The sequence below is a fragment of the Oryx dammah genome, unplaced genomic scaffold (genome assembly GCF_014754425.2).
Source record: "Oryx dammah isolate SB20612 unplaced genomic scaffold, SCBI_Odam_1.1 HiC_scaffold_10, whole genome shotgun sequence".
Taxonomy (NCBI): domain Eukaryota; kingdom Metazoa; phylum Chordata; class Mammalia; order Artiodactyla; family Bovidae; genus Oryx; species Oryx dammah.
This window is the reverse complement of record NW_024070194.1, coordinates 19,948,943-19,967,478: the sequence shown is the minus strand read 5'-3', so window position 1 is coordinate 19,967,478 and position 18,536 is coordinate 19,948,943. Positions and strand designations below refer to the sequence as shown.

General features: G+C 44.5%; 1 non-coding gene across 1 annotated transcript; it reads right to left on the bottom strand.

Annotated features, from left to right (window-relative positions):
* Nucleotides 1-7,110: 7,110 nt before the first annotated feature.
* On the bottom strand, nt 7,111-7,183 carry TRNAR-UCU. The gene has a single exon. It is a non-coding gene; the product is annotated as a tRNA-Arg (tRNA).
* Between the last annotated feature and the right edge of the window lie 11,353 nt (nt 7,184-18,536).

Genomic DNA, 18,536 nt, shown 5'->3' with positions numbered 1-18,536 from the left:
TCTATGCAGAGTACATCATGAGAAACGCTGGACTGGAAGAAACACAAGCTGGAATCAAGATTGCCGGGAGAAATCTCAATAACCCGAGATATGCAGATGACACCACCCTTATGGCAGAAAGTGAAGAGGAGCTAAAAAGCCTCTTGATGAAAGTGAAAGACGAGAGTGAGAAAGTTGGCTTAAAGCTCAACATTCAGAAAACGAAGATCATGGCATCCGGTCCCGTCACTTCATGGGAAATAGATGGGGAAACAGTGGAAACAGTGTCAGACTTTATTTTGGGGGGCTCCAAAGTCACTGCAGATGGTGACTGCAGCCATGAAATTAAAAGACGCTTACTCCTTGGAAGAAAAGTTATGACCAACCTAGATAGACATTACTTTGCCAACTAAGGTCCATCTAGTCAAGGCTATGGTTTTTCCTGTGGTCATATATGGATGTGAGATTTGGACTGTGAAGAAAGCTGAGCACCGAAGAATTGATGCTTTTGAACTGTGGTGTTGGAGAAGACTCTTGAGAGTTCCTTGGACTGCAAGGAGATCCAACCAGTCCATTTTGAAGGAGATCAACCCTGGGATTTCTTTGGAAGGAATGATGCTAAGGCTGAAGCTCCAGTACTTTGGCCACCTCATGCGAAGAGTTGACTCATTGGAAAAGACTCATGCTGGGAGGGATTGGGGGCAGGAGGAGAAGGGGACGACCCAGGATGAGATGGCTGGATGGCATCATGGACTCGATGCACATGAGTCTGAGTGAACTCCGGGAGATGGTGATGGACAGGGAGGCCTGGCGTGCTGCGATTCATGGGGTCGCAAAGAGTCGGACACGACTGAGCGACTGAACTGAACTGAAACTAAGAATATGCTTATCAGCTATTTACTCTTTTACTTGTTTGTATTATTTTTTTCCCATTAGATTCTAAGTTCTGTGAAGGTAGGAAACAGCCTGTCTTATTCACCATTGTATTCCCAGAATGTAGCACAGTGCTTAGCACATTGTATGTGCTCGATAAAAATCTGTTGAATAAATGAAAGAACAAACCTAAGCTACTATCAGCTCAAAGTAAGTAATGGTTGGACTTCCCTTGTGGTCAGTGGTTGGGAGTTCACCTGCCAATGCAGGGGACGTGGGTTTGATCCCTGGTTCAGGCAGATTCCATATACCAAGGGACAACTAAGCCCAAGTATCACAACCACTGAAGCCTGTGGGCTCTAGAGCCTGTGCTCTGCAACAAGAGAAGACACGGCAATGAGAAGCATGTGCCCCGCAACTAGAGAGAAGACCCCGCTCGCTGCAACTAGAGAAAGGCTGTCCACTGCAATGAAGACCCTGAATAGCCAAAAATAAGTAAATAATAAATTAAAAAAAAATTTAAGTAAGTTACGGTGGAACTAGGACTAGATCCAAATGCTCCTGACTTCCACCATCTGCAAGCTGAGATTCGGAAGCCCAGCTGACTTGGAAAGAGACAGAACTGCAGGTGTTGGGTTGATTTCAGCATCCCATTATTCTTTGAAGAAAAAGTGGCTCCTTCTCCCCCTCTTGGCCTGCATTGTCACGGCTTGAAATATTCTTTTGATTATGAGAACATTTTCCATTAAGTGTTCTTCTCCAGCTCCGCCCACCCCACCCCCCACCCCCCGCCAGTATTTATGAGCTCATAACTCCAGGATATGTCGCAATCAGTGTTGCAAAAGTGTATCTGAATGTAATGAAATAATTCGATGAGAAACACGGCAAGGAGACAGTTGGAATTTTCTCTTGCCTTACAAACCATCCCCAGGGGATGGGTGTATATAAATCAGCTCCTCCCTTAATTAAGTAAAACATTTTAAGGAAAAAAACAAATTAATTACCACTTCATGGCACCACCCCAACCGATTACCTAAACGGTTCACGTTCCATAAACCTCGCTGAGTTTAGAGCTAATTATCACTCTTTAGGTTTGCTTATACTTCTCAATATGGCAAAGATCTGTATTAAAAGTGGGTGGTATGGGATAGTTTTCTCTGCCACTTTCAAGATGTAAGTTGTCATATGAATCAGGAAGTAAGACTTTTTGTTTTTTTTTAAAAGCTGAAAACACAGCGTATGTAGAATGTAGAGCACCCAAATAGTCAAATAGAAATGACCTTGGGGTATTGCTGGGGTGATTCGGAGAAGCCCACGGGGTACAGAATGTGTGGAGTCTTAGCCTGGGTCAGTCCCTCACTTGCTGTGTAAGCTTGAGCAGGACAGGATGTTTCTGGTCTCTGTCTGGGCCAGCTGAGCATCATCCATCCAACCAACTGCCTCCTTTGCCTCCTGACATGTGGTCCCAATAGGAGAGGAGAATCCTATTATCTCTGAGCTGTTGTGGAGCTTGACCTGATGTCCTTTATAACCCTCCTGCCTGCTCTGGCCTCACCATTACCAACTGGGACTGACCCATTATTGTCTTTGATCCAGAAAGGCCCCTGTGGCCAGAGCATCTGTTGACCTATTCCCATCCTAAGTGACCCTTGGACTTCTTGGTGGTCCAGTGGCTGGGGCTCCATGCTTCTACTGCAGGAGGTGTGGATTTGGTCCGTAGATGGGGAACTGGGATCCCACACACTGTGTGGTATGACCAGAGAAAAAAAGTGACCCTGAGTATCCTGGCCTCCAGCATCTGGCTGCCTTCTGATTGGTCCTGTCCCCTGATGGAGCAGGCTGCCCAGGCCTGGTCGTGGCTTCTTAGGCATTTGTGTGTGGGAGTGAGGTTCTCAATGGCATCAGATACAATTGGTCCTGGGTAGCAATGAGCCTTGCTCTAACTGCAGAGCCATGTGCCAGCTCCTTGGGGATAGAAAGTCAATCCCTAACTTTCCTTTACTTCAGCTACTTCTCTCATATGCGTGGCTCTGTACACTGTAAGCCCTCCCTCAGTACTGATTCACCATCTGAACTTCAGTGAAAGACATGGATCAGCAGGAAGAAACAACAATCTAACTCTTCAAAACATTTGTATTAAGGTTTGAGTTATACACAGTAAAGTGCATACATTATAAATGTATAACCCAATGAATCTTTACTTTATGTCCATCCCCTCAATCCCCATCTAGGTCAAGACACAGGATATTTCCAGCCCCTCAGAAGTTTCCCTCTTAGTCAACACCCTTCAAAGATAACCATTATCCTGACTTTTATCACCACAGGTTAATTTTGTTCTTGAATTTCATATAAATGCAATCACCTCGTGTCTAGTTTTTTTCTGTCTGGCCTCTTTCACTCATCTGCTTTGTCTATGAGATTTATCCTGTGTACATATAGAGGTGTTTCTGAGCTCTTCTTTAGGTTAAAAACAGTGAAAAGAGGTTAGTGATTACTAGTTGTTGGTATTTAGTTTGATAGTATGCTGTCCTTTTAAAAAATAACCAAATGCCATGCTATTTGGGGATCTAATACTAACATGATAGTGTCCACTCCCACTCCCTTAAGAAAAAGTGGAATAATTTAATTCTTGAGTGTTTGAGTGGACTTTCCAGGTGGCTCAAGAAGTAAGAATCCACCTGCAAATACAGGAGTTGTAGGTTCTATCCTTGGGTTGGAAAGATTCCCTGGAAGAGGAAATGGCAACTCTCCACTATTCTTGCCTGGAAAATCCCATGGACAGAGCCTGCTCCATGGGGTCGCAAAGAGCCGGACAGGACTTAGCAACTGAGCATGCCTGCGGAGTGTTCGAGTATATTCAAGTTCCAAATCGAGGAGGGACGAGTTTAGCTGGAGGTATCTGACCACATTGGTCCCTTCTTGAGAACCTTCCAAGGCATCTCCTTGTTGCTTTAATTCTCATTTCCTGGGTTACTAGAGAGGTTGAGTATCTTTCTCTTAGGATTATTTGTATTCCCTTACATCCTGTAAGAACTCGGTCGCACGCTGGGGGTGGAGGTGGTGGTTAGTCTTCAGGGAAGGAGTCTTCTGAAGGTTTACAGAGCTGAGAGCGGGCATTCGTCTTGCACCCACCGCAGCATTCCCCTGTCCTCCTCACTCTTGAAGGGGACCAGCTTTTCCTACCATTTTGTGGTGGGAGGGCTGGTAAGACCTGAGCCACCTCTGGATTTCTAAAATTACAACGCATATCTTCTCACCATTACTAGATCCCTCCAATTCTTCCTCTAGAACGTCTCTGGAATCCAAGCCCTGGGCCAAACCTGAGACTAGGCTACTCTCATCTTATGCCTGGACATCTGTACCACTGCCACCCTGGTCTCCCTGATGCCACTTGCTGCTCACCATACCATTCTAGAATCACCCAACACCAATCATTTGTTCTGAATCACAGACCAAATTGGGTCACCATCCTTAAAACCCTCCAAGGTATGCCTGAGTAAAGAAAATGCAGTATATACGTACAATGGGATATTGTTCAGCCTTCAAAAGGAAGAAATTCCTGTCACATGAGAGCATACAGATAAAACTTGAGTGAAATAAGCCAGTCACAGAAGTAATAGGGACAGAATGAAGGGACAAAATAGGTGATTAAATAGTTTATCTGACTAGGGGATTGTAAGTGAAAATATACATATACATATACATACATATATATATATATATATATGGGAGACCCCTGTAAGTTAATGATTACTCAAGAAAGCAGGTTTTCTTAACCACAAAACCCAAGCAGGTTTGCTTAGCAACAGAGCCATGCAACTGATGCATGGGACATGACCTGCAGCAATAAAACAGTGGTGGCATGAGCCCCACATCCTGCCCAGTGAACTCAGCAAATCAATGATCCCTAAGACGTGCTCCCTGCACACATAGAAAACAATATTTTGTGGACGTAGCTTGACCACGCAGAGACAAGAAAACTCCCCTGCTCAACCTGGAGGAGAAACTCATGATGAAAATGAAGGAGGAAACAGAACAGGCTCTATCTTGAAAGCAGGACTCCGTCTTGGGCCGGACTGTGGACTTTAAGCTATATGCCCAGTATCTATGGAAACGACATACCAACTGGAAAACCAGGCCCCCAGAAGGAAGAGCCTTAGGGCTCTCTGTCACCTAAAAGAATCGAATCATACATTCTATTATCCTTATTGGGGTATGACGACAGGCCTGTTGATAGTTGTCCAGTGTTAACTACCTAGGCTTAAGGCATGTGATCGTGGGTTCACTTTGACTGTATCTTTCTTTTTCCTTTGTTCAGACTAGTTTTAGGGAACCTTATACACTTAAGGTATATCCTTCAAGACCCAACTCAAATGTATCCCCTTCTGTGAAAGCTTTTCATTCCCTCTCCAAAAGAATGATGCTCAGAGGGTGTGCCCAGACACTTTTAACATCACCACCAGCAACCCCTGAGCTACTATTAAACAAGTGCTTAATGTGTGCTGAGCACCGGGCCAAAAAACCTCTATGCATCAGTGTCTCAGCTAATCTTTTGAAAACCCTCTATCATCCCCATTTTACAGACGAGGAAATTGAGGCTCAGAGAGGGAAAGTATCAGGCCCAAGATTGTTAAGTTGTGGCACTGAGACTTATACCTTCCTAATTCCAGAGGAACACTTTTAACCACTCAAATCCTCTCCCCGTATATAACCAAATTACTGCATTGTTAATATATTGTTTATTTTCTGCTTCCCCTGTTAGCGGAGGGTTGTGCCTTTGTTGTCATCCTGCCTCTGCTGCACCATGTGTGGCCGAGGGCCTGGCACAGAGCTGGAGTTCATTTCGTGGGTGTTTCGTCATACACCCTCCAGTAAGTCAGTGTCGATGCTAGTTCCCCCAATTCCACCACTTCTATTTCCCCTCCAGGAATTGGCAGATCGGCAATGGCAAAAGAAACATCCCCACCAATCAATAAATAATAATGTTGGGGAATTTAAAATAAGAATCTGGATTATTAAAGTTACAAATCTTTGGTCTTTATACCTTTAATAAAACATGCATCTATTAATAATGGATACTGATTCTGGCCTGCTTATGCTGAAAAGGGGAAAAAAATGACCAGTCGAAAGATGCTAATATTTTTTCTCCTTACCCGGCTTGGCTGCCAAGTGCTTCCCTGACAAATTGCTCATCATTTAAAAAGGTTTAAAATTTTTAACAGCACGAAAGGGAAATTGAAGATGGGATGCTCAGCCCTGTGGACCCTTTGTGAGAGATCACTCCTCTTGGAGACATCTCTCTCGTGGGCTGTGCTGGACCCATCTCTGCTGGCTCCTAGCTTAGTCCTCTGGCTGTGGCTTCTCAGACTCACTGCTTTTCTTCAACCTCTTCCCTGAGTCCCTTCCTTTCCTCCTCCATTCTTCCTCTTCGTCTCCCCTCCCTTCCCCTCTTCATTTATTGTTTTCAGTTGGCTGGGTCTCCATTGCTGTGCTCTGGCTTTCTCTAGTTGCAGTGAGTGAGCACCACTCTTCATTGCGGTGCATGGGTTTCCCATTGCAATGGCTTCTCTTATTTTGGAGCACAGGCTCAAGGTGTGTGAGTTCAGTCGGGCTCAGAGGTTGTAGCCTGTGGGTTTAGTTGCTCCCTGGCATGTGAGATCTTTCTGGCCCAGGGGTCAAACCCATGTACCCTGCATTGACAGGTGGATCAACCACTGGACCACCAGGGAAGCCCCCCTTGCCCTCTTCTCTCTGAACACCCTTATCCTGAATGACCTCACCGCTCCTGAGATAAGTAGTCATCATCTCTGCACTAAGGTATGTCAATAGGATACTGATTGTCAATTGATACTGGTGTGTCTGTTGAGAAGTTACTCAATGAGAGAGAAAGTCAAAGAGCAAACAAGGGGTCTGACCATGATGGTCCTTTGTAAAGACTGTGGAGGCCATGTGTGTACTTTGGCTTTTACTCTAAGCATAATGGTGCCATTGCAGGGGGCAGAGGAAGGCGTGATAGGACCTATGGCTTGAAAGAAATATCTTTGGAGGTTGTGACTGAAATAGACTGGAAGGTGATAGGGCAGAAGCAGGAAAACCATTCAGAAGACCATTGTCATAATCCAGGCAAGAGATGATGACAGTTTGGGATAGAGTAGAAGCAGAGAGGAGGTGAGAAGTGATTGGGTACAGGATATATTTCACGTTATTATTATTCTTTCATCTTTTGGGGGCTGCATTGCACAGCTTTTGGGATCCTAGTTCCCTGACCAGGGATTGAACCTGGGCCTTCAGCAGTAGAAGTGCTGAGTCCCAACCACTGGGCCACCAGGAAGTTCCCCAGGATATATTTTAAAGGTGGAGATGGTAGGATTTGCTTATGGATTGGAGGGGGATATGAAAAAAGAAAAAGAATCAAGGATGTCCCCAAGGTTTTTGTCTTGAGCAACTAAAAGGTATGAGTTTTCATTTCCTGAGACAAGAAAGATTGTGGGTGGAGCAGGCTTGGGGAGAACAGATTAAATCTCAAATGTGTTTAGTTTGAGAAGCCTGTTGGATATAATGTTATGGATTGAATTGTGTCCCCTTAAAATCCATATGTTGAGGCCTTAACCCCCAATGTGACAGTACTGGAGTTAGGATTGCTAAGGAGGCAATTAAGGTTAAATGAGACAGAAAAGATGGGACCTTAATCTGATAGTTTGCTGTTGTTATAGGAAGAAACACCCAGAGATCTCTCTCTCTAGGTACACACAGTTGAAAGGCCATGTGGGGACATAGTGAGTGACTATCAACAACCAGGAAGAGAGGCCTCACCAGAAACCAACCCTGCAGGCACCTTGATCTTGGACTTTCAGCCCCCAGATCTGTAAGAAAATAAATGTCTGTTGTTTTAGCCACGCACTCTGTAGCATCTTGTTATGGCAGGCTGAGCTGACTAATATGGATGTCTAAAAAGAGACGTGGGGGGACTTCGCTGGTAGTTCAGTAGTTAAGAATCTTCCTGCAAGTGCAGGGAGCATGGGTTTGATGGGGTCGGGGAAGATCCCACATGCTGCACCGTGCAGTCGAGAAAGAGAGAGAGATGAAATTGGCGTTGGACATATGAGCCCAAGATCAGGGAGGCTACAGATATAAATCTGTCTGGGATACAGACAAAAACTGGGGCATCATCATCAGAGAGATGGTATTTAAAGTCGTGAGGTGATATGAGACTGCCTTTGGAGGTAATGTGATAGAGACAAACATGACGAGGGAGCAGACCCTATAACCTTCCTCTGTTTAAAGGTTGAGGAGATGAGAAGGAGTCAGTGCAAGAAGACTGAGCAGTGGCCAGTGATATAGGAGAAAAATCAAGAAAAGAAAATGTCCTGGAAGCCAAATGAGGAAAGGATGTTAAGGAGAAGAGAGTGGTCATCGATGTGCAGTGATGCTAATGGGATAAATAAGGTGAGAACTGAGGACTGATCACTTGATTTAGTAACATGGAGGTCACTGGTGACGGTGACAAAAGCATTTGATTAGCTTTGAGAGCCTTGGAGGTGAAAACAAAAAAGAGACTCAATATACTCAGTAATTCTCATTATCTTCCAGGAGGAAATCTACTGGTTGTTTAAGACACCCCATCTTTTTTGCTTGGGAATTCTTAATGTGAGTTCTTACAAAGAAGGCATTGGGTAAACAATGAATCTTGTCAACAGCAATTGAAGGTATTTTCTTCTTTTCCTTCTGGCAGTTTAGCCCATAAACAAGTGGCAACCTTATGTATCCATTCCAGTCCAATTATGAAGGGGCTCAGAGTGAAATGTGTATAGAGAAACTTCACAGGTCAACACGCCAAGGGGGCATTGGGAAAGGAGTGACTAACTCTGCCTCGGGACTTGGGAAAGAGGAGATGCCCTTGAGGTGGGCTTTGAGAAGATAAACAAAAATTCTCAAAGGGAAAAAGAGGACAAATGACTTTTTTATGCACAGGAAACAGCATATACTAATTCTAGCATGTACCTCCACTATAAAATGATTTCTCTTTTTTCTCTGCCTTTATGATTTTGTTTCTCTCCCTCTCTTTTTCACACCCCTGTATTCACAAACACCACATGTGACTGCACATAGACGACCGCTCTCATCTCCTTAAAATCCCTTCCTCATTTGGCTTCCAGGACATTTTATTTTCTTGGTTTTTCTCCTATATCACTGGCCACTGCTCAGTCTTCTTGCACTGATTCCTTCTCATCTCCCCAAGCTTTAAACAGAGGAAGGTCAAGTAGTAGTCTTGTTTGCAAATGACAAGAAAACTCACCTCAAAATGGCTTAAACTAATAAAGGAAACTTTTTGGTTCATGTGATTGAAATCTCCAAGGATAAATTTAAGATGACACTGAACTCAGGGGCCCAAACAACTGGTACTCACGCTTGGTCTCTCTCCATCATTGGCTCAGCCTTGCTCCATGCTGGAGCATGCACACTGAGCATGCTGCCAAAAGGGCTGCCTGCAATCCTGGGCCTAAGGAATTGAAGGGAGAGTCTCTCTCTCTGTTGTGTCTCATTGGCTCTAATGGTGTCAGGTGACCATCCCTGAACAAATCACTGTGGTCAGGGGACTAAGATGCTCTGATTACTATAGCTGAGACACAAGCCCATCGTAGCGCCAAGCAATCAATTCTGACTACAGCACAGGGACTGAGAACCAGGAGGGAGAGCTCTCCTAAAGGAAAAACTTGTTGCCAAAGAAGGCTGAGTGGATCTTTAGCCATCAAAGCTTTGTACGTCCACTTCCAAGGAGGGGTATGCTAGGGGTCTCCCTATGGTGGAAGAGTTAGGCCTTGACCTAAGAATTCTTGAGGGTTGAATAGCCCTCAGAGCAGTAGAGCTGCAAGAGAATGGAGCTTTTGAGAGGGAGCAGAAAGGGAGCATCTGAGAAATGCAGCTGGTCCAGGGCTTAGAGGTCATCATCTAGGCAGATGACTGTAGAAGACCAGAGAGGGTGAGGAACTTGTCTGAGGCCACAGCAAACTGAAGCAGCATTGGGATTCAAAGCCAGCTGATGTTAAGGCTGGAACCATGCTTGGTCTGTGTGTCTGGCAGCTGTCACATTCATTAGCTCCCTGACATCTCCTTGTTTCCTTGTGTATTTTTACAAGGTTGTTAATTACCAGCCATAAAGCTCAGCAAACATTTTGATCAGCTTTAAGAGCTCATGAAAACAACATTACATTTTAAGGCATGGTTTCCTAATTAATCTAATTAACTGTCAGCCTCGCATCCTGCTGGTTTCCAGACAAGGCGAGCTGCGCCTCTTAGCTTCTGATTCGGCCCCGGTGGACAGGGCTGCAGGCTTTCACAGTCACAATCTCCATGCCAGGAAACTAGCCAACCTGTGATCTGAGGTTTGGGTTGTCCAAGGCAGTGTCTAGATGCTCAGCCTTGTGTTGATTTATTTTCCCCAATGATCTGTTTCTAGGACAAAGACACAGTAGTTTGAAGATGACCCAGATTAAATCAAGTATGTGGCTGACTGGCCACATCAGCCTAGCGCCATTCCAGAAGGCCAAGGCACATTTGGTGCCTTCTCCAATGATGTTCCCTTTCTCATTCACAGTCCTTGCCGTGCAATCTTGCTCCCCCTAATGGCTAGATGCACTCAGATGGACACCTGACCCAGGGATGGTTCAGTCATTTCTGACCCATCAGACAGTTCAGTAGCTCAGTCATGTCTGACTCTCTGCTACCCCATGGACTGCAGCACACCAAGCTTCCCTGCCCTTCACCAATTCCCAGAGCTTGCTCCAACTCATGTCCATCAAGCTGGTGATGCCCTGGACATGGCCTGGCTCAAAAAGATGAGCTGGGTCAACCAGAGGCAACTTGGCTGGGCCAACTGGGGATGGAGAAACAGATCCTTGGAAGGGTGTATTACTTTACTACAGCTGCCATAACAAAGTACCGCAGACCAGGTAGTTCAACCAACAGAAATGTACTTCTCAAGATTCTGGCGGCTAAAAGTCTAAGATCAAGGTGCTAGCAGGGTTGGTTCCTCCTGAAGTTTTAGCTCCTTGGTTTGCAGATGGTTGCCTCCTCACTGCTTCCTCACATGGTCTTTTCTCTGTGTGTGAGCAACCCTGGAGTCTCTCTGCGTGTCCAATTTCCTCTTCTAGTAAGGATGACAATCAGATTGGATTAGGGCTCACCCTAAAAGCCTCATTTTAACTTAATCACCTCTTTAAAGACCATTTCTTCAAATAGTGTCTTTTGGAGGTACTGGCTGCAACATACCAATTGTGGGAAGACATCATTAAGCCCATAACAAAGGGGCAAGAACAGACTTTCCTGGCAGCCCAGTGGTTAAGACTTCTGCTTCCACTTCAGGGAACACAGGTTTGATCCTTCATCAGGGAAGATCCTGTGTGCTGTGGCCAAAAAAAAAAAAAAAAAAGCAAAGGGCAAGAACTAGTGATGAAAACTCACACAGGATCTGGGCGGGGGTAAGGAGGCAGCCATGGCCAGTGCACCACCCGTAACTGTGAGGCCCTCTGCTGGGCATTCTGAACACTGTTTACTAAAAACATCTGGGACCTGCCACCTTCCACTTGAGAACTTTTATCTTCCACTTTCTGCTGGGGGCACAGTCACCTGCACACAAGGAAAGCTCGAGTGTTAGTGTTAGTGGTGGCACAGCGTTAAAGAATCTGCCTGCATTGCAGGATACACAAGAGATGTGGATTCACTCTCTGGGTTGGTAAGATCCCCTGGAGTAGGAAATGGCAACCCACTCTAGTATTCTTGCCTGGAAAATCCCATGGACAGAGCCTGGTGGGCTACAGTCCTTGGGGTCACAAAAGAGTCGGACACAACTTTGCGACTAAACAGCACAGAGGGTTAATACCCGGGGAGCAGCCCTCCCTCCACCAAAGACTGATGGAAGTCACAGGGAGGGGGAATGAGTATCCCAGCTCTCTAACCTATTGGGTGGGATAACTCTGTGTGTGTGTGTATGTGTATAAGCTCAGTTGCGTCCAACCCTTTGCAACCCCATAGACTGTAGCCTGCCAGGCTCCTCCGTCCATAGAATTTTCCAGGCAAGAATGCTGGAGTGGGTTGACATTTCCTTCTCCAGGGCATCTTCCTGACCCAGAGATCGAACCCATGTATCTTGCATCTCTTGTGTTGGCCGACAGATTTTTTACCACTAGCGCCATCTAGGAAGCCCCTGTCCTGGGATAACTCTGACCCATGTTCTACACTGTCTCTGGAGCTCTTTGGAAGGATCAGTGGTAACTGGCACCATTTCTTTCCTTGGCCTGTCCCTCTCACTGATCAGTATTTTCAGGGATCAACTCCTAAATAAACTACTTGCATTTGAATCTGTGTCTCCAGGTCTGCTTCTGAGGGAACCCAAACAAAGTTAGGTGGCATGCAGACTTAAGGTGGGAAAAGAAGCAGAAGAAGCTGGGGAGAGAGATTGAACCCTAAGAGAGGGAAAGGGTTCCTGTGCTTTATAGGCTCTAGTTCCGTCCCTGGGAGCGCTGTCCTGCATTTCTCGCCCATAGCTCTCCAAGTTGCTGTTGCTCATTTGCTAAGTCATGTCCAAAACTTTGTGACCCCATAAACTGCAGCACACCAGGCTTCCCTGTCCTTCACTGTCTCCCAGAGTTTGCTCAAACTCATGTCCATTGAGTCAGTGACGTCGTCCAACCACCTCATCCTCTTGTGGCCCCTTCTCCTCTTGCCTTCAATCTTTCCCAGCATCAGAATCTTTTCCTCTTCACACCAGGTGGTCAAAGTATTGGAGCTTCAGTTTCAGCATCAGTCCTTCCAATGAATATTCAGGGTTGATTTCCTTTAGATTTGACTGGTTTGATCTCCTCACTGTCCTTGTAAATTAGGATGTTGGGTGTTCTGGAACACAAATGGTTTAGCCATTTCCCTATCCAGATGCAGCAGATTTTCTTGACCTTTTCCAGAAATTTCTTCTGAAATGTGCAGTAATATGGTGAATTGATATCTATTGCTCCTGGGAAATGTGTCACAGGGTATGTTCCGTGGCTTCATCAACATGCCCCTCCAAGCAGACCCTTGATTTTCAGAGCTGAAGCTGAGGATGAATTGGGCAAGCTTGCATGTGAGCCAGAAGCTACATGGAGGGTCAGGAATCAAGACTCCTGCACCCTTTCCTTCTGAGATAAAACATGATCACAACTTTTCTGGTTGACTGGGATAAGTCCAGTTGAAATTCCTGAAAGAAATGACATAAAGAGACATAGAGAAAATGGTCATAACTGTGAAGGGAGTCTGCACTGGTGACTTGTATTCAACACGAGCACTTTTTCTAGCACAGTTAAAAGCTGATGTTGTGCTTAGTTTTTGATCTTTAAAATGAAAAGACCAGTTCCCATATTTTCCCCTTGGCTTAGGACCTGCCTTTAGAAATCCACTGGCCTTCTCCCTGGTGGCTCAGATGGCAAAGAATCCGCCTGCAATGCTGGAGACCCAGGTTCAATCCCTGGGTTGGGAAGATCCCCTGGAGAAGGAAATGGTAACCCACCATTGGGTATTGGTGGGTTGCCTGGAGAATCCCATGGACTGAGGAACCTGGCGGGCTACAGTCCATGGGGTCTCAAAGAGTCGGACATGACTGAATGACTGATACTTTTCACTTCACTTTCGTAGAAATTCATTAGACTTCTCAACATTTGGTGGGATGAGTATGTGGGGTTTGTACTACATTGCATGCAGAAGGAGAAAGAGAGAGGAATAGAAGCTAGTAGGGGTAGGGTCTGGAATCTGAAAGAAGTGGGTGGGAGCAGTTGTCTTCTGTGCTCAAGGGGTTCTCAATATAGAGCCACAAAGGAAGTGTGCCCCAGGCAATGAGGGAAGTCTTAAAAGCAGGATCTGGCCCTTGGGTCAGGGAGAGCGTAATAGATACAGTGACTCTGATGGTGAATGGGATCATTGCCATTACATCTCCTGTTTATAGGTGAGGAAACTTCACAGCTCTCAGCAGGGTGTAGTATCAGGTCCAAAGAGTAACATCAGACCCTGAAAAATATGATTCAATGGGCAGAAAGTAGGATGACAAACAGAATGGGCAATGGAGTCCTATTTGGGGCAGGATGAGCTGTTTAGGACCAAGCCTGTGAACACTTTGAGGATGTCAGAAGCCACCTTGGAAGTGGGGTACCTCTGAGAAAGAGCTAGTTCTGGTGGCCTGAGGCTAATAGGACCGAGCAGGATTGTCCTCCAAAGTGGCTTCCATTCTTCACCATCTAGTACGCCCTGGCCTCTACCCTACTTGACACTCCCTAGATGGATTTATTTCCTTTTTTTTATATCAGTAAAAAGTATTTTTATTGAAAAAGTACACATGCAAAGAAATGAACAAAGGAAAATTTAGTCTTGCAACTTTTACTCTATTTTTTCCTTTTGCTCTTCTATTTTGACCTTGCTATTTCGTCTCAGTCATTTAACCTGAGACTTTGGTTCAGCTATTTTTTTAACTGCAAAAATAGTCTGAATCTCTGCCTATTAAATCCTTGAAATCAGAATTATATGAAAGAGTAAAAATATTTGTTGAGAACTTATTTTTCAGAGGTAATAGTAAGACTTTTTAATTCCTTGGTCAATTTTTTTAAGATAGCAGAGTGAAGAAAAATCTAGTTTATCCACTTTTGCTTTTAATTTACTGAAGTTATTTCCATCAAAATCAATTATTTTTATGCAAATGACACTTTCATTCATATCTTATCATATTGACTATAGATGCTCTAGTATTTTAAGTGTTATTTTTACCATCAAATTTCTTGAATCATTATGTATTTCAAAAATTTTTTTCCCAGTTTTCTGAGACATAATTCATGTAAGGCACTGTATAATTTTAAGGTGTAAAGCATAATGATTTAATTAACATATATTGTGAAATGATTGCCACAACAAGTTTAGTTCACATTAATTATCTCATGTAGATTTTTTAATGGAAAAGATAAACAAAAGATTTTTTTCGTGTGATGAAAGCTCTAAGGATTTACGTTCCTTCCCAGGTGTATTTAAATTGATACCCTCAAAACTGCAAAACCAGGCCGGATTCTCCCTCCCTTCTGTCCACTCACCTTCAAAAATTTAATGAGCTTGTCTAGGTTAAAGTGTTTTATTCAAGCTCAATGCCAGCACTATCACTAAGGAAGTAAATCCTAAACTAATAGAAGTTGAGTGTAATGTAAAATAACAATTAATCTCTGTCGCAGAGAGTAAGAAAAATTAACAAACCGCTGGTCAAATATTTATTAGCAGGAGAGATGGGACAGATATCTTTATTCTATGACTGAGGTCAACTGAAACTTTAGGAAGTATCTTGTCCTTACATCATGGGGGAGTTGGGCTCAGAAATGATGTTGGGGTGGGGTGGGGGGCTAGGGATGGTTAGTGGACCAGAGCCATCCTTGGGAAGGGTGAGTCCTGTGACAGGTCAGAATGGGGGGACCAAAGTCCCCAAATGCTGCTTCTCCCCTCCCCCAACTAAAATCAGATTGTGGATGTTGATTTTGACATGACAGACACCAGCTCACCTCTGACACATGTAAGGAGAACCCCCTCTACCATCCAGGTCCTGAACCTCAGCCTTGACCCTCCTACTGTTGCCATGCCTCTATATTCCCTTCAACTACGTGCACACACACACACACACACACACACCTTTTAATGGCCTTGGCAGTTCTTGACCACTCTAGATTTTTTCCCTACAAACATTGGTCCTCTCCCAGGCATCACAGATCATCCATCCTCTCCCATCAGTCTCCTACCTAAGATCTAGATAAAGTGACTATAAACTCTGGCACCCGGAAGAAGAGGTCCAGAATTTCTTTCCAAAAATGAGACGAAAGACAGCCGCCAACAATGCCTCCCAGCCTTGGACATGGGCGCTGTTCTTCCTGTAAAGAGGCAGTGCTGTGCCTCCTTCCTGGAATCCGGGCTGGCCTTGTAACTTGGCTTTGACCTCCTGCTGTGTCAATTTCCGGCCTAGCCCTTAAGGGACCTGACAACTTCTGTTCTCTTGGAGCACTGAGCCACTGAGAAAGAAGTCCTACTAACCTCCTGAAGAGTGAGGCCCAGCCACTGCAGCTGCCATCTTGAATGTTCCAGCCCCAGCAGAATTCATGAGTGACCCCAGCAAACATGCCGTGGAAGAATTGCCCAGGTGTGTCTGGCCATCTTTTGAAATCAAAAGAAACAGTAAATTGTTTTAAGCCACAGAGGTGTGCAGTGGCTTGTGAAATAGTGATAGATATTTGAGACACTAATCTTTCTAGGACTTAAGTCTGCCTTCCACCTACCATTTTGGATGTTGCAAAAACTACCTTGTCAACTTCAGGACCCCTGTAGACACACATGTTGGACACCCTGATGCTGGCCACCAGCCAGGGCTGTCCTGTTGCCCTGCCCATCAAATTCCAAGCCCAAGTTCATTGGTTATTCATTAAAGACTGATTGTACCTAAAGCTTGAATTAAGCCCCGTTTGGCCCCAGAAAATTCAGACATACTCCCAGACTTCAAAGAGTTCACAGGTCAAAGGGGAGATAGACAGGAAGATAACAAGCTAAAATTCAGGGTGCGCGTATTGAAATAGCAGCAGGACATAGCTCCATGAGAGTAGGGGAGGTGGGGTGTGGGGGATAGTCATGTTCACGTAGACTTCACAGGGAGGCATTTTTAAAGGTAGCTTGCAAAATCAGTGTCAGAATTTGGTTCCAATCTTCTCATTTTTTAAATTAGGGAAAGTGAGATGTATTTTTCAGGAAAAAAATTACCCTATGAAATAAACTACCAGCAATAATTTACTAATTTGTCTGTGTGTGTGACACAAACGTGCATTTGTTTTATTTATAAAACACTCTGTTTTCCTAAAACAATACAAACAGCATATTCATCAGCAGGAAGCTGACCATGGGCAAGGGGCGCCCAGGCCACTGAGGGAACCCTGGGCACCCACCCGTACCGGCAGGTGGCCACCCAGGGAAACCCTTTCTTTTGTTGCCTTCAGCAAGGCCAGAAAAAAAAAGGACTTATTTTCTATAAAGGAAATAGCCAGGATGAGAAATATCAGGACGTGGGCTCCCCAGCTCTCAATAGATAAACGAACAGAACTTCCATTTTTGCAAAATCACCACTGTTAGGGGGCGGAGAGTGGGGTCTTCTTCTGGGGTGCTGAGCGGGTGCTGAGCGTGTGCTGACCCACTGGCTGGGTCTCAGGGTTCGGTGAGCTGCTCCCTCCGGCTCTGTGAGCTCCTCGCGGCAGCACCGCACTGGTCGATGGACACAGAAGGGCTTCCGCACAGCGCCATCAACATTCTATTTACAGCCCTGAGTGGATTCTCCAGGCACATGAAAACTCTGCAGTGTTTCATGGTCAGAAAGAATCAGATGATTTCCAAATCGAACATTTCCCAGACTCAGGCATTTGGGAGCTATTTTCACATTTGCTGTGTGTGTGTATCACCACGACTAATTTACTTAGTGTTTTACTTTAAGTCAACTCGTATTTTATAAACCTAAAAACTTTTATTATAAAAGATTACTGTATATACCACTAAAAATGAAAACCAAAAATACTTGTGATAAACACATAACTATTAAAAATAAAAGTTACTTTTTGTCCTTCCTAAAATGATCTTGTTTACCACCATTGATATGTTTCCTGTACTTGGGGAAACAGTTATAAATATTAAGATTGGGAATTCCCTGGCAGTCCAGTGATTAAGACTCTGTGTTTCCACTGTAGGGGGTACAAGTTTGATCCTTGGTCTGGAAACTAAGATCCTGCAAGACACAGCACAGCCAAAAAAAAAAAAAAACCTAAAAAAATTCAACTTGGGTGTGATTCAGAAGGGTTTGTTATGAATATCAAAAGATGCTCCCCTCACTTTTATAGCTCTTATCACTAGGAAATTCCTCAGGTTTTAGGAGCTCTGTGCCAGAAATAGGGATGAAGACTAAATATATATTTCTTATTATAAATCACAACATTACAGTTAGTGACAGAAAAGAGAGCCCAGAGAGGGGATGTCCCTTCCCCACATAACCCTACTCTCGAAAATAACTGACATAAAGCGGACAGGGTTGCTTTTCTCTTTGGAGCAACTTGGAAGCCTCAAGAGTAAACACAGATGGGCAAGGCCTAGCTGGACAGTCTCTGGATGGAGAATGCTCCTGATCTCTGCAATATCTCTTCCAGAACAAGAAGCCAGGGAAGCCCAAGTTCCCTGTCTGATCAGATTCACAGGAAACTGGAGGAGCCAGTTTCGAGGTTTTTCAGGTGCTGGGAGAAAACGTGTTATTTTATAAGCAGTCTGCGCTTATGTTCTCTACGGACAGATGTTAAGAGTTCTTCCTTGAAAGAGAACTGCTCTTCTGCTTGGGAAAGTATTTCAAGAGACCTGTTGATTATGCAAAGAACTCCTGCTGAGAGTCCAGCCTTGTTTGTTGTTCTGCTGTTTGTGATTAAGCAACAGGGATTTGCACTTTTATCTAAGTATGTTCTTTTGTATTTGCCTCTTATCTTTCCCTTATCATCAACCTTTATTTAGCACTGTTTTAACAGATTTTTGTAGCCATGTACAAAGGGGAGATGGGGAAGAGATAACTTGGCAACAGGCCAGGGTGAACAGAGTCGGGCACCCAGTAAGATGTCCCCAGGTGG